This window comes from Ranitomeya variabilis, chromosome 1, assembly GCF_051348905.1.
Source record: "Ranitomeya variabilis isolate aRanVar5 chromosome 1, aRanVar5.hap1, whole genome shotgun sequence".
NCBI lineage: Eukaryota > Metazoa > Chordata > Amphibia > Anura > Dendrobatidae > Ranitomeya > Ranitomeya variabilis.
The window spans coordinates 48,690,870-48,705,226 of NC_135232.1; positions in this window are offsets into that span (position 1 = coordinate 48,690,870).

The window sequence follows — 14,357 nt, forward strand, 5'->3', positions numbered from 1 at the left end:
TTCTCTGCCAATTAATTTAACCCTTTGTGGGCCGGTCAAACTGTTATGGTTCTCAATGGCAAGAGAACATAGCCCAGCATACATAGGAACTAGCTCTTGGAAGGATGGAAACTTAAACTGACCATGAACTAAACCTGCCGCACAACTAACAGTAGCCGGGTAGCGTAGCCTGCGTTTTATCCCTAGACGCCCAGCGCCGGCCGGAGGACTAACTAATCCTGGCAGAGGAAAATATAGTCCTGGCTCACCTCTAGAGAAATTTCCCCGAAAGGCAGACAGAGGCCCCCACATATATTGGCGGTGATTTAAGATGAAAATGACAAACGTAGTATGAAAATAGGTTTAGCAAAATCGAGGTCCGCTTACTAGATAGCAGGAAGACAGAAAGGGTACTTTCATGGTCAGCTGAAAACCCTATCAATACACCATCCTGAAATTACTTTAAGACTCTAGTATTAACTCATAACATCAGAGTGGCAATTTCAGATCACAAGAGCTTTCCAGACACAGAAACGAAACTGCAGCTGTGAACTGGAACAAAATGCAAAAAACAAACAAGGACAAAAGTCCGACTTAGCTGGAAGTTGTCTGGTAGCAGGAACATGCACAGAAAGGCTTCTGATTACAATGTTGACCGGTATGGAAGTGACAGAGGAGCAAGGTTAAATAGCGACTCCCACATCCTGATGGGAACAGGTGAACAGAGGGGATGATGCACACAAGTTCAATTCCACCAGTGGCCACCGGGGGAGCCCAAAATCCAATTTCACAACAGCGTCTGCTGATGCAAAGTTTGACGCACATAAAGGAGCAGGCGTCTGCACCAGAGGAAGAGGAAAGCCTTGATGACAGGCAGCCATTGTCTGGTCAGGGCAGTGTACAGGACGAGGTAGCGGGCGAAGAGGAGGTGGAGGACGAGGAGGATGATGGGGATTTAATGCGGAACCTTTCCCGGGGGCACTGGAAATTGGTTGCGTGTCAAGGCCGGGTTCTGGTTTTTTGAGGGACACAAGTGACGTAGATTTGCCTGCAACTGCCCCTCACCCAATCACAACCGGAGATTTGACAACTGGAACTTTGGCCCACATGGCGGATTATGCCTTACGTATCCTAAAAAGGGACACACGCATAACGAAAATGATGAACGATGACGATTACTGGTTGGCCTGCCTCCTTGATCCACGCTATAAAGGCAAATTGCAAAATATTATGCCACATGAGAACTTGGAACTAATATTAGCAACCAAACAATCAACTCTTGTTGACCGTTTGCTTCAGGCATTCCCAGCACACAGCGCACGTGATCGTTCTCACACGAGCTCAAGGGGGCAACAGACTAGGAGTGTTAGGGGTGCACACATCAGAAGTGGCGTTGGACAGAGGGGTTTTCTGACCAGGTTGTGGAGTGATTTTGCTATGACCGCAGACAGGACAGGTACTGCTGCATCAATTGAAAGTGACAGGAGACAACATTTGTCCAGTATGGTTACTAACTATTTTTCATCCCTTATCGATGTTCTCCCTCAACCGTCATTCCCATTTGATTACTGGGCATCAAAATTAGACACCTGGCCAGAATTGGCAGAATATGCATTGCAGGAGCTTGCTTGCCCGGCAGCAAGTGTCCTATCAGAAAGAGTATTCAGTGCTGCAGGTTCAATATTAACCGAAAAAAGGACTCGTCTGGCTACCCAAAATGTTGACGATCTAACATTCATTAAAATGAACCACAACTGGATTTCGAAATCTTTTGCCCCACCTTGCCCGGCCGACACCTAGCTTTCCTATGAAAAGCTCTTGCCTGTGGACTACTGTGAATTACTTTTCTAATGTCTAATTTGCTGCAGCTGATTGTCCAGCATACGACATGTTTACACCTCCCTAAATGGCCAAACTCCCCACACGGGGCCGTGGTATCGCGACTTGGCGCAAGCACCCGTGAGACTGCTGTTTGTCTGAAGAGGTGGGTGTACTCGCTTTTGGTCGACGGCATTGCTACTGGGTTCCTCATAGTACAATAAAGTGTCTCTGGCGGTGGTGGTGCGCACCCAACGTCAGACACACTGTTGTAACATGAGGGGCCTTGGGCCTGTAACGCCGGCCACAAGAGAGTTCACCCACCCCCAGGTCAAACATTGCTCTACCACTTCCACAGTTATCTCTCACACTTCCACCAATGTTAAGTCTATGCGCTGACATCCTTCCATACCTGCCACTGACAATACCATTGTGTTGACATGTATGATGGTACTTAACATAGTCAGGGGCAGTGTCCTCTATTTACCACAGTAAATACTTTGCGCAAAATTAGTAGGTCTGAAACAACGCAGAGGATCCCACCCCTGAACCTAATGATTGCACCCTTTAGTGTTTTTGTTTTGTTTTAATGCGAGACATTCACATTTAGTTGTTGTTTTGGACTACTAACTGGCAGACACTCATTACAATCGGCCTCCGTTGACCAGACCACTGCTGCCCGTGTACCCCTGTAACTAATAATAAAGTGCCTACAGCCAGCCCAATTTAATTATGTTAGGCCTTCGAAGCCTGTCTGCGGTCCCTCCTTCCACTAGGCCTCCACTGACCAGACCACTGCTGAACGTGTACCCCTGGAACCAATTATAAAGTGCCTACAGCCAGCCCAATTTAATTATGTTAGGCCTTCGAAGCCTGTCTGCGGTCCCTCCTTCCACTAGGCCTCCACTGACCAGACCACTGCTGCCCGTGTACCCCTGTAACTAATAATAAGTGCCTACAGCCAGCCCAATTTAATTATGTTAGGCCTTCGAAGCCTGTCTGCGGTCCCTCCTTCCACTAGGCCTCCACTGACCAGACCACTGCTGCCCGTGTACCCCTGGAACCAATTATAAAGTGCCTACAGCCAGCCCAATTTAATTATGTTAGGCCTTCGAAGCCTGTCTGCGGTCCCTCCTTCCACTAGGCCTCCACTGACCAGACCACTGCTGCCCGTGTACCCCTGGAACCAATTATAAAGTGCCTACAGCCAGCCCAATTTAATTATGTTAGGCCTTCGAAGCCTGTCTGCGGTCCCTCCTTCCACTAGGCCTCCACTGACCAGACCACTGCTGCCCGTGTACCCCTGGAACCAATTATAAAGTGCCTACAGCCAGCCCAATTTAATTATGTTAGGCCTTCGAAGCCTGTCTGCGGTCCCTCCTTCCACTAGGCCTCCACTGACCAGACCACTGCTGCCCGTGTACCCCTTTAACTAATAATAAAGTGCCTACAGCCAGCCCAATTTAATTATGTTAGGCCTTCGAAGCCTGTCTGCGGTCCCTCCTTCCACTAGGCCTCCACTGACCAGACCACTGCTGCCCGTGTACCCCTGTAACTAATAATAAAGTGCCTACAGCCAGCCCAATTTAATTATGTTAGGCCTTCGAAGCCTGTCTGCGGTCCCTCCTTCCACTAGGCCTCCACTGACCAGACCACTGCTGCCCGTGTACCCCTGTAACTAATAATAAAGTGCCTACAGCCAGCCCAATTTAATTATGTTAGGCCTTCGAAGCCTGTCTGCGGTCCCTCCTTCCACTAGGCCTCCACTGACCAGACCACTGCTGCCCGTGTACCCCAATTATAAAGTGCATAGAGCCTATTTTTTAATTTAATTTAATATTAATAAAGCCAGGATGAACTACGATATACCACGCTATGAGCTACCCAGTTGACAATTCTTTTGCGAGAAAAGCCATCCCACCCCTCCACCTGTATGTTAAAGACCGCATTGTCCTTGCATTCTGTCACTTTGTCAGTCCAAAGGTATACCTTACAACAGACACATGGACCTGTAGGCCTGGCCACGGAAGGTTACGTGTCCTTTGTGGCTCAATGGGTTAATGTATTGGATGCATGGTCCACACAGGGGACAGCCTGCAAAGTCTGTCTGCAGTCCCTAATTCAAGTTGGCCTCAACTGAATAAAGCTGAGCTTCTACCTTCTGGCTCAGATTAACTGCTGTTTTTAAAAAAATTGGCTTTTCCGTCCTTCTAAAGGTGTCTGCCCCTGCCTGGTGTTGTCCTCAACTGAATAAAGCTGTGCTTCAACCTTCTGTTCCAAATTACCATTTTTAAAAATGCAATTGGCTGTTCCGGCCTACTAAAGGGGTCTGCCCCTGCCTGGTGTTGTCCTCAACTGAATAAAGCTGAGCTTCAACCTTCAGTTCCAAATTACCATTTTTAAAAATGCAATTGGCTGTTCCGGCCTACTAAAGGTGTCTGTCTGCCCCTGCCTGGTGTTGTCCTCAACTGAATAAAGCTGAGCTTCAACCTTCAGTTCCAAACATACAACCAAAAACTGGTACAATACAAAAAGTGGCCTCCAGCTACAAAAACTTTCTCCTACAAGTAGTTAAATGACAGTTTTTTTTCCAGTGAAAACACAGATATGGCATCCAACGAGTGTTGTCCTGTCTCGTCTTCTTTATATTATTGCCAAGAAGCTGCAACTGAATAAAGCTGTGCTTCAACCTTCAGTTCCAAATTACCATTTTTAAAAATGCAATTGGCTGTTCCGGCCTACTAAAGGTGTCTGTCTGCCCCTGCCTGGTGTTGTCCTCAACTGAATAAAGCTGAGCTTCAACCTTCAGTTCCAAATTACCATTTTTAAAAATGCAATTGGCTGTTCCGGCCTACTAAAGGTGTCTGTCTGCCCCTGCCTGGTGTTGTCCTCAACTGAATAAAGCTGAGCTTCAACCTTCAGTTCCAAACATACAACCAAAAACTGGTACAATACAAAAAGTGGCCTCCAGCTACAAAAACTTTCTCCTACAAGTAGTTAAATGACAGTTTTTTTTCCAGTGAAAACACAGATATGGCATCCAACGAGTGTTGTCCTGTCTCGTCTTCTTTATATTATTGCCAAGAAGCTGCAACTGAATAAAGCTGTGCTTCAACCTTCAGTTCCAAATTACCATTTTTAAAAATGCAATTGGCTGTTCCGGCCTACTAAAGGTGTCTGTCTGCCCCTGCCTGGTGTTGTCCTCAACTGAATAAAGCTGAGCTTCAACCTTCAGTTCCAAATTACCATTTTTAAAAATGCAATTGGCTGTTCCGGCCTACTAAAGGTGAATGTCTGCCCCTGCCTGGTGTTGTCCTCAACTGAATAAAGCTGAGCTTCTACCTTCTGTTCCAAATTACCATTTTTAAAAATGCCATTGGCTGTTCCGGCCTACTAAAGGTGTCTGTCTGCCCCTGCCTGGTGTTGTCCTCAACTGAATAAAGCTGAGCTTCAACCTTCAGTTCCAAATTACCATTTTTAAAAATGCAATTGGCTGTTCCGGCCTACTAAAGGTGTCTGTCTGCCCCTGCCTGGTGTTGTCCTCAACTGAATAAAGCTGAGCTTCAACCTTCAGTTCCAAACATACAACCAAAAACTGGTACAATACAAAAAGTGGCCTCCAGCTACAAAAACTTTCTCCTACAAGTAGTTAAATGACAGTTTTTTTTCCAGTGAAAACACAGATATGGCATCCAACGAGTGTTGTCCTGTCTCGTCTTCTTTATATTATTGCCAAGAAGCTGCAACTGAATAAAGCTGTGCTTCAACCTTCAGTTCCAAATTACCATTTTTAAAAATGCAATTGGCTGTTCCGGCCTACTAAAGGTGTCTGTCTGCCCCTGCCTGGTGTTGTCCTCAACTGAATAAAGCTGAGCTTCAACCTTCAGTTCCAAATTACCATTTTTAAAAATGCAATTGGCTGTTCCGGCCTACTAAAGGTGAATGTCTGCCCCTGCCTGGTGTTGTCCTCAACTGAATAAAGCTGAGCTTCTACCTTCTGTTCCAAATTACCATTTTTAAAAATGCCATTGGCTGTTCCGGCCTACTAAAGGTGTCTGTCTGCCCCTGCCTGGTGTTGTCCTCAACTGAATAAAGCTGAGCTTCAACCTTCAGTTCCAAATTACCATTTTTAAAAATGCAATTGGCTGTTCCGGCCTACTAAAGGTGTCTGTCTGCCCCTGCCTGGTGTTGTCCTCAACTGAATAAAGCTGAGCTTCAACCTTCAGTTCCAAATTACCATTTTTAAAAATGCAATTGGCTGTTCCGGCCTACTAAAGGTGTCTGTCTGCCCCTGCCTGGTGTTGTCCTCAACTGAATAAAGCTGAGCTTCAACCTTCAGTTCCAAATTACCATTTTTAAAAATGCAATTGGCTGTTCCGGCCTACTAAAGGTGTCTGTCTGCCCCTGCCTGGTGTTGTCCTCAACTGAATAAAGCTGAGCTTCAACCTTCAGTTCCAAATTACCATTTTTAAAAATGCAATTGGCTGTTCCGGCCTACTAAAGGGGTCTGCCCCTGCCTGGTGTTGTCCTCAACTGAATAAAGCTGAGCTTCTACCTTCTGCCTCTTACTAACTGCTGTTTTTTAAAAAAAATTGGCTGTTCCGGCCTACTAAAGGTGTCTGTCTGCCCCTGCCTGGTGTTGTCCTCAACTGAACAAAGCTGAGCTTCCACATTCTGGCTTTCGCCCTATACTATCAGATATTAAACTGCATTTGGCCTACTAGTGTGGTTGGGCCCTTGAAACAGTGTCTGCTGCTCTTGGGTTTGCTACTCCACTGAACAAAGCAATGCCGCCTGTTTAGTCCTGTTACCAATTTTGAACTGCATTTAGCCTACTTTATTCTTTGGCCCTATATCTGTTTCCTCCTCATCCTGCCCATTGCCCAGCCACTGCTAGATGAGTCTGCTGGTACATTGACCTAGACCACTACATTCCCCTTATACTCTACACAGCCAGAATCTGACCCTGCTGAAAGTAAGGTTCCCCTTCCCGCATGTTATACCACCTTACACAGGGACAGAGAGGAAGGTGCAGATGAAAGTGCAGGTTCCTTCATCAGGTGGGGGGGCATACTCGTTGGCGACGTCACTGGCACAGGGCCCCTCAGAGTACGCAAAAGTGTCGCTGCTGGTGGGAGGCGCCCCCGCCATGCAAACACACCGCTGTACTTTGAGGGGCCCTGTGCCAGTGCCAATGCGAACGAGTGGGCCCCCCCTGCTTGCTCAGGATCACAGCACTTGCAACGTTGAAATACTTACCTTTCCCTGCAACACCGCCGTGACGTAGTCCGCATTTCCTGGGCCCACGAAAAACTTGAGCCAGCCCTACTCCCCCCACAACTTTTGCCAAATGACCCCCAATTCCCTATGCCCAACTATTATTATAAAGTTAATTAAGATTGACAAGCTTCAGAAACAAGAATGGATGTTTTTGGCATTAAAATGGGCACTGTAGGTGTTTTCCTGGCCTCCACTCACTGCCGACTATGCTTCCCCATTGACTTGCATTGGGTTTCGTGTTTCGGTCGATCCCCGACTTTTAGCGATAATCGGCCGACTGCACTCGACTCGACTCTGGACAAAATCGGGTTTCACAAAACCCGACTCGATCTTAAAAAAATGAAAGTCGCTCAACTCTAATTCCCAACTCTCCATTCTTTGTAGGTGGGAAAACTTGCAAAATCGGCAGTGTGTCAATTACTTATTTTTCCCACTGTATAAACATATAATATATATTTGTGTGTTTATTAGAAAAGTGATGTAAACATAAAAATGTCATAAAAATCTACAGTTTCATTATTTTAAAAATGTTAAGAAAAAAAATAAAAAAATAATATAATCAAATGTATGTATGTATATATATTTTTTTTCTCATACATTTGATTCTTATTATTTATTCGTTTTACTTTTTCTTAACAGTCTTAAAATAATAAATGTGCAGAGTTTTATGTCACTTATATGTTTACATCATTTTCTAATATATATAGAGAGAGAGAAAAAAAAAAAAGAACCTCGGAGCCAAATAGAAGGAGCTTTTGGTCTTCATTATTTTAACATTATTTTAAGTGTCTGTGTTTGATTAGTGGATTTTCTAACGTTATAACATTTCTATATAACTAGTTTAACTAATAAATAATAATAATAATAATAATAATAAAAATATAATAATGTATTGGTCGCGCTCATTCAGCGTTGTTAGTCTGTTATTCTTCTTTTTTTTTTTATACATACATAAAGATATACGGCATCCAATAAATAAATCCTTGGTAATAAAAAAAAAAATAATCCAAACATCTAGTATAACATTTTTGTAAATGTATTCGCACATTTGGTTTCCCGATTTCCGATTGGCGCAGGTTGTTACATCGGTGTCTGCGTATAGTCTTGGTCGGTTTTGTAGTTATTAAATGCAGAAAAAAATAAAAATCCAGGCATCTGACAAGCCGACATAATAATTTCTTTGACCCCAGCCACATGAGTTTCTGGGAAGAACAAAGCGGTATCATTCCATGGCATTTACAGTTTAAACCTTTCCTATTCATGTTTGTAACAAAAAAAAGGCAACAGCCTATTCTAGGCATGATTAAAATTCATAGGCTTGCTACAGAGAGCAGATGCAGAGGCAATTCTGGACCAGTCATATCCCGGCTCTGCAAAATTAATTTGACAGGTTTGCATTAAAGCACTGATCAATATCCACTTTAGAGCAGCAGAGGCTAACTGAGAAAAAAATAAGTGACCGGAGTGTTGGCAAACGAGAAAAAATGAATCTTTGAGACTTTTTTTTTTCTCCTCCTCACTCCAAGCTTGCACCTTTATCACAAGTCCTGACCCCAATCCATTGATCGGCCGCCGTTAACATGACAAAAGGCCTATAGGATACAGCATGACTCTACCTAACTGGGGACAATCAAGCCTGACACACTAAATGTTTGACACGCGGACCAGGCTGCTGAATTTAGATTTGCTCCGTAAGCCTCTTGTATATATATATATATATCGCTGTCTTTCCTTCTTTGTGTATACATCCAATTTTCTGAAAATGATTCTACGTATTACATATATACAACAGTTCCTCTAAACTTGGCCTCGGAGGAGACAATGATATGCGTTTGGGTGGAAAAAAAGAAAAAAGGCAAAATCCTTTTCATTTATTTAGAAACGGAGTGCTCTAAGCAAGCGAGAACGGACGGGGCAAGCGGGAGCTAGACGGAGATTTTCGGCTTTATAATATCATCTCGGTAAAGTTTTAGGAGTAATTGCTTCCAGTTGGTGCAGCCGGGAATTATGTCAATGGGAATTGAAATTCGTGGCCCCATAATGGGTGGTATACTAGCATAATTTAGTGGTTTGGTTGGACTTCAGCAAAAGAAAAAGTATCATATTCCTTAGTAGTTAGCATAGATAATTTTGATAAGTAACGAGTGGTTAAAGGGGTTCTCCACCACTGGACAACCTCTTCTTACTACATCAACTACATGGCAAAGAAGAAAAAGGTAAATTTAATATTTACCTCTCAGACCAACACCGTTCCTGTCATATCGGAGTTGTGACCTCCCAGATCAACACTGTTCCTACACTATCGGAGGTGTGTGCCCTCCAGTATCAATGGCGTTCCTGCATTATTGGAGCTCTGACCTGCCGGACCATTGCCATTCATGCAAAATCTGAGCTGTGACCTCCTGGACTGACACCGTTCCTGCAATGTGAGAGCTGTGACCTCCTGGACTGACACCGTTCCTGCAATGTGAGAGCTGTGACGCCCTGGACTGAAACTGTTCCTGCAATATCAGACCTGTGACCTCCTGGACTGACACCGTTACTGCAGTGTCAAAGCTGCGACCTCCTGGACTGACGCGGTTCCTGCAATGTCACAGCTGTGACCTTCTGGACTGACACCATTCCTGCAATATCAGAGCTGTGACCTCCTGGACTGACACCATTCCTGCAATGTCAAAGCTGTGACCTCCTGGACTGACACCATTCCTCCAATATCAGAGCTGTGACCTCCTGGACTGACACCATTCCTGCAATGTCAAAGCTGTGACCTCCTGGACTGACACCATTCCTCCAATATCAGAGCTGTGACCTCCTGGACTGACACCGTTCCTTCAATGTCAAAGCTGTGACCTCCTGGACTGACATCGTTCCTGCAATATCAGAGCTGTGACCTTCTGGACTGACACCGTTCCTGCAATATCAGAGCTGCGAACTCCTGGACTGACACAGTTCCTGTAATGTCAGAGCTGTGACCTCCTGGACTGACATGGTTCCTGCAGTGTCACAGCTGTGACCTCCTGGACTGACACCATTCCTGCAATGTCTGAGCTGTGACCTCCTGGACTGACACCGTTCCTGCAATATCAAAGCTGTGACATCCTGGACTGACACCATTCCTGCAATGTCTGAGCTGTGACCTCCTGGACTGACACCGTTCCTGCAATATCAAAGCTGTGACATCCTGGACTGACACCATTCCTGCAATGTCTGAGCTGTGACCTCCTGGACTGACACCATTCCTGCAATGTCAAAGCTGTGACCTCCTGGACTGACACCATTCCTGCAATATCAGAGCTGTGACCTCCTGGACTGACACCGTTACTGCAGTGTCAAAGCTGCGACCTCCTGGACTGACGCGGTTCCTGCAATGTCACAGCTGTGACCTCCTGGACTGACACCATTCCTGCAATGTCTGAGCTGTGACCTCCTGGACTGACACCGTTCCTGCAATATCAGAGCTGTGACCTCCTGGACTGACACCATTCCTGCAATGTCAAAGCTGTGACCTCCTGGACTGACACCATTCCTCCAATATCAGAGCTGTGACCTCCTGGACTGACACTGTTCCTGCAATGTCAAAGCTGTGACCTCCTGGACTGACATCGTTCCTGCAATATCAGAGCTGTGACCTTCTGGACTGACACCGTTCCTGCAATATCAGAGCTGCGAACTCCTGGACTGACACAGTTCCTGTAATGTCAGAGCTGTGACCTCCTGGACTGACACGGTTCCTGCAATGTCACAGCTGTGACCTCCTGGACTGACACCATTCCTGCAATGTCTGAGCTGTGACCTCCTGGACTGACACCGTTCCTGCAATATCAAAGCTGTGACATCCTGGACTGACACCGCTCCTGCAATATCAGAGCTGTGACCTCCTGGACTGACACCGTTTCTGCAATGTCAGATCTGTGACCTCTTGGACTGAAACCGTTTCTGCATTGTCAGACCTGTGACCTAATGGATATCAGAGTTTTGACCTCATGGACTAACACCGTTTCTGCAATGTCAGTGCTGTGGAATCCCAAGCCAATGCCGTTTCTGCAATGTTGGAGATATGACCTACTGGACCTATGCTGTTTCTGTAAGGTCAGAGCTCTGACTTCCTGGATTAACTCCATTCCTGCAATCTTGAAGCTGTGACCGCAGTTCCTGCGTTGATGTAGCTCTCACCTTCTGAACCAAAGCCATTCCTGTGATGTCGGAGCTGTGACCATCCAAAATCGATGTTGCTCCTTCAATATAGGAGGTGTGACCCCCCCCAGATCTGAAAGCTCTAAGATGTATGCAAACATTAAATATATGACATTTGTACATCATGAAGATACTTGACACACAAATTCACCAATTCAAGTGGGCCCACAACAAGGTGACCTTTCTCTACAGGAACCTTAAACCTAATATTTATCTAACATGACCAGACTAAAAGCTTATCTATACTATCTATCTAAACAACATAATACAGCGGGTCTCTGTAAGTGCAAAGATATATGGAAACATTGAATATATGGAAGCAGTCACCACCTCCAATAGCATACTAATTGTTGGAGGTGGTGACTTCCTCCATATTTGGCTGAGCTGCTCCTGCCATCAGCCTAAGGCTGTTTTTAAAGGGAAACTTTAAGCAGGTTTTCTTATGTTTAATCTGAGAGTAGCATAATGTAGGAGAAGAGAGTCTGATTCACAGATTCAAGGGATATGTTACTTGCTCAGCAGCTTGCTGCAGTTTCAAAACAACCAGTGTTTTATCAGCAGGAGATTATCACTGCAGGATTAGGTGTGACATGCAAGAAAGCACACCTAATCAGTGTAACCCCGCCCCCACCACTGATTGGTAGGTTGCTTACAATGCACAGTGTACACAGGAAACTGTCAATCAGAATTGTGGGTGGGGTTATACACAGCTCAGCATTCTGACCACTGCTACAACTACAGCAGTGAAAGCACAGATTCTATCAAAACTGAACCAAGCAGCCCAGTAAGTGACACATCCCTGGAACCAGACTCTCTGCTCATGAATAAGACTCATGCTGTTCTCAAAAACCTGCTGACAGATTTGTTTTCATTATTGCTGGATCCTACTTGCTCTTTATATTTGTAAGCATTCATCTTGGCACATATGATAAATATTAGGTTTAGGCTTCTGTTAAAGAAAGGTCACCTTGTTGCAGCTGGTGGGCTCTTACGAATTGGTCAATTTGTACACAAAGTACTTTCATTTTATAAGTATATTCTATATGTTTGCATGCATCTTAGCGCTTACAGAGTGCTGCTGTATGCTTTTGTATTTTGTATATTGTGCAGTTGTAGCAGCTTGCACTTGTTCACACTTGCTTTGTTCTGTTCGGAAGTGCTGGTCAATTTTTTTTTGCCTGTTTATCTATCTATCTATCTATCTATCTATCTATCTATCTATCTATCTATCTATCTATCATCTATCTATCTATTATCTATCTATCTATTATCTATCTATTATCTATTATCTATCTATCTATCTACTGTATCTATCTATCTATTATCTATCTATCTATCTATCTATCTATCTATCTATCATCTATCTATCTATTATCTATCTATCTAGTATGTATGTATCTATCTATCTATCTATCTATCTATCTATCTATCTATCTATTATCTATCTATCTAGTATTTATCTATCTATCTATCTATCTATCTATCAATCTCCTTATCCGTGCTACTACTTATTACTCTGCCTCTTACAGAGCACAGTATATCATTTTTCTGGCTTACCAGCTATTTCTTGTTACTAGGTTTTTTTTTCCATCTACCTTCCAGAAATGTTCACCCCCCTGCTGAGAGGTTGTTCCACTCTTACAAAACTGGATTTGTCTATAAAATTGTTGGTTCCTTTAATAAGACAACAATTAAGCAAATTGCTTTATTTAATATCACCTTATATTGTATCAGCCTAAGACAAATAATAAAAAAAACTATATATTATATATATTAAATCATGTAAAAAATAATCAAATATTCTAAAACCAGATAAGCAATTTGTGACTTTTTTCTGTTTTTATCTTATTTTTTGTATTTCGATCAATGCTTTAACCATCCTTTTCTTTTCGTATTAATGCTGCGCTAGTCAATATGGGCACCTGTCGATAGAGAGGTCACTATATTAAAACATATGGGATAACCTTTCATTTGAGACAAGTGCAGCCGACCATGTGAGAAGCTGAGAACTCTGGCAATAGTCATAATTAATATCAAGTGATGAGGAAACTTAAGTGACCTTTGAAAATGACAATGTGCCTTTCTCCTGGGCACTGTTGGCGTTGGCCACCCTTTGACCTTCGACTCAACTCACTAGTTGCAGGCCAGCGAATGTGGGAATGACTTATTTAGAAATAATTTTCCACTTCGATGGTCAACATATGTAGGCGATAGGAAGACAAGCAATTAAGTGGGCAAGAGTGGAAAGCGCTGTGGTTAATAGCTCCGATATCATTCAGTGATGCCTTCATCAGAACCGCTGCTAGCTTCTCTCCTTATACCAGTCGTATAACAGGGAAACCTGCAAGCCTTTAATAAGTAGCTGAAAAAAAAATCTTATAAAGTAAATCCAAAAAAAAGTATAACATTCATAAAACTAGTATCAATGTAAAATACAAAAATTGCCCTAATAATAATAAAAATAATAATTATGAATAATGCAAAATATAAAAGGCACAAAAAAAAGCCTAAATGAATAATAACATAAATTTGAAGCAACCACTTTTGTTTTCTTGTAAAATTAAAAATAAACTATAAATATAATCTATCGATTTATTTTAATATTTAAAGAGTTGTTTCCATGCTGTATTTTTTTTTACAAAAAAGAACTAATATTCAGAATATTCGCCTATTTATTCAGTCTTAAACATTTCTGCGAAATTTATATTGGGTTTTTATATATTATGATGTTTTATATTATGCCATAATTTGTTAATAAAATAAAAACTTAAGCTGCCATTTACCAAGTGTTCTCTTTGATATTTTTAGTAAATATTTCTAGGAAATATAAGATCAGATTGAGATATTTTTGAAAAATCTAAAATCGAAGTTTTTTAGTTTTGGAAAAATGTTATAGTAATACAATTACAATGTGACCTGCAAAGAAAGATAATGATAATAATAATAATAGAAAAAGGATGTTAAAAACAATAATAATGAAGTAACAATAAAAATAATAATAGATAAATAAAGTAAAAAAAATAATGAAATTGTAATAACAATAATAGAACAATAATGTTAAAAAAACAATAAAAATAGAAATAGCA